Here is a 2,987-nt window from a genome sequence, read left to right as displayed (position 1 = left end):
GGGGGGGGGGGTCTTTGGCCGCATTGCTGGGGCTGCCGGCAGCATCCGCTGCCTGCCCTGCCTGGCTGTGCTCTGCGGGCAGGGGCTGTTCCGGACACCTGGGTCACCCCACTGATGCTGCCCTGAGCCAGGCACGATCCCATTGGCAGGGCAGGAGTGAACTGCAGGAAATTATTCCCCCCCCCAGTGCTGAGTCAGTGAAATGAAAACGAGCATTTTACCTTACGGGAAGAAGTGAAGCTAATTTAAAATGCAACAGTGGTTAAAAGGGATCTGCCTCTCCTGATGCTATCTTGGTAATATCTTTACCGGCACACTTGAATGAAAACCCAGAGCAGGTTTGGGGGAGCAGCTGGAGGATCTGGGAGCACGGTGCTCTGTGCCCCATGTGTGCCACAGGACCCAGCCATGGTGGAGCACCCCAGCACGGCCCATGCGGCTCCATGAGCTCCAGCCTCCCATCACCCAGGGGTGCTTTGATTTTGTTTAGGGGGAATTTCTGGACATGCGGCGTATTGCATGATGTCAGCCAAGGCAGAGCATTCCACGGCTGCTCACTGACAACCTTCAGGAGGCGGCTGGTGCCTTGGGGCCATGGACAGCTGGGGAAACTGAGGCACTCCTGGAAAATCAAACCCTCTTTTCCTTTTTTCTTGTGGCCTGGGTGCTGTGGTGTTTCGAAGCTCTACTGATCCGGCTGTTGACTTGCTGAAGCTGTTACCCAAGGTGTGCAGCCAAGGGTTTGCAAACCAGCTCTGGATCTGGGAATTTATGAGAAGCTAATGGAAATTCATGGAAAGAACAGAGAAACCCCAGAAGGGCCCTGAAGTTCCCAGCAAGCCGAAGGGAGTCCTGGAGAGCAACAAAAGTTCCCAGAAAGCCCTGAAAACCTCCTAGACAGGCTCCAGTCCCTGGAAATTGCTGGGGAATTCATAGAAAATGGGGAAATTCATAGCAGGGTCCTAAAACCTTGTAGAGACTCCCCGGTGCTACCAAGACTAAGAGTTTCAGGTGTCTGCAGCCTGCTCCCCACCCCAGGCCAACTCCAGCTCCTCACCCTGCACCCGCAGCCCTTGCCCAGAGGAATATTTTGGCAGGACGGGAGGACTCACAGTTGGCCAGAGAAGAACAGCTTCCCAGCACAGAGGAGGAGCCCCAGAAGTTTGGGCTTTTATATTCCCACTCCATGGAGCCACTTGGGAAGCCTGTCCTCAGCTCCAGCTGCTTCTCCAGAGGACAGACCACCCTCCTCTTTCCCCAGAGATATCTTTGCTGATCCAGGCAAAAACACAGCCGAGAGTCCCCAGAAGTAATGGTGCAATTACCAAAGTAATTAATTCTGGCTGCTGTGCAAATCCTGCCCAGTTAATGTCAACAGTGAGGGGAGGGGGGCAGGGGCAGTGCTTGGGTCCTGCCTTAATTAAACTTTCCCCGGCCAGCCAGAGATGACTGCGGAGATGTTTTTGTTATCGCTTGTATTCCCAGAAAATAAATGCCTCCCGCTGTCGGGAATATCCCTTCATCCCCTGTGATGTGTGGAGGCTCCACACGCAGGACCAGGGTGGTGGAGTGAGGTGAGAGCGAGGATGGAAAAGCAACTGGGTCCTCCACAGCCACTTGGGCTTTGTGGTCCCTGTCCCCGTCTGAAAAGTTCCACTGCGGGGACAGGGTGGAGGGGATGTGGCTGGCAGCACCTCAAGGGGCGCACTGCAGGGATGTGCTGGGCTGGGACTGGGGAAAAGGGGACCTGGTACCCACTGTTGGTTCAGAGAAAACTCAAGGTACGAGAAAATTATGGGGGAGGTGATGGGGGGGTGTGGATGGAGGAGGAGGAGGTGGGAGAAGACTGAGGCATGGCTGGGGCTGGCCTCAGTGGAGGAATATTCCTGTTTTTCACCCTCTTTTGCTCCCTGCTCTCTGTTGCATGAAGGGGTTGGATGCTTCATGAGGTTTGTTTGGTTTTGTTTAAGTGTATCATTTTTTAAAGGGATTTTTAAGGCAGGATCGGGGGGACCAAGCATCTCTCTGGGAGGTGGGGGGCATCGGGGTGCAAGGGTGCCCGTCCCCAGTTCTGCCTCCTCCTCACAGGTGGTTTGTGCAGCCTCACAACACCACATTAAAATGCAAATTTGTCCCTGCCTGCTGGGAGCAGATAGTAAAACGCTAAACAGGAAAGAGGCAGCGGAGAATAAACAGAGGGCAGCGCGAGAGGGAGCTGGAATAGAGGCTTCTTTTTAATTATTTTTCCTCTTTCTTTTTCCTTCACTGAGATTTGGCTGTTTGGTGGGGGGTTGTTTAACGGGATCTGAAGCAATAAAGGGGGAAGATGCCAGTTTCAGACTAGCTGGGTGCTGGGGTGCAGGCGGCCAGTGGCCTGTCCCAGTGGGTGCCACCAGCCCCCCGGGCGAGGGTGGCTGCAGCCTAAATCGCACCATCTCCAACTGCTGTCTTGGGTCTTGGGGTTTGGGATTTTTTTTTTTTATTCCATGTCCCAGTTGATCGTTCCTGATGGGAAAAAAAAAATAAAGTTGCAGTAGTAGGCGTGACGAGGATCAGCTGGGGAAGGGACCAGGCACAGTCAGACTCCACCGGAGCCTTCACAGTGTTTCCATTTTCCTGGGGTTTGTCCCCAGTGGTTGGACTACACATATACATCCTTTATATATATATATAAAATATATATATAAAATATATATGCACACACACACACATTAGATATGCATATATACATATGTATGAAGTATAAATATATACATATGTATGAATTATAAATATATACATATTTCTATATCAATAAATAGCTATACAGCTCTACAGAAGATTTTGGTGTGTTCATTCAAAAGCAAAGCCACCCTAAGCAGGTCTCTCACCCTCCCCACTGCCCCTCACCCAGCGCTGCACCGTCCCCACCCGCTGCGGGGACGCAGCACCAGGCTGGGGGTGCCTGGGTGGCAGGAGCCAGAGGCAGGACACGGGCTGGGGGGGGG

The sequence above is a fragment of the Athene cunicularia genome (assembly GCF_003259725.1).
Source record: "Athene cunicularia isolate RWA chromosome 19 unlocalized genomic scaffold, athCun1 chr19_part1, whole genome shotgun sequence".
Classification (NCBI taxonomy): Eukaryota; Metazoa; Chordata; class Aves; order Strigiformes; family Strigidae; genus Athene; species Athene cunicularia.
This window is presented reverse-complemented; position numbering follows the sequence as displayed.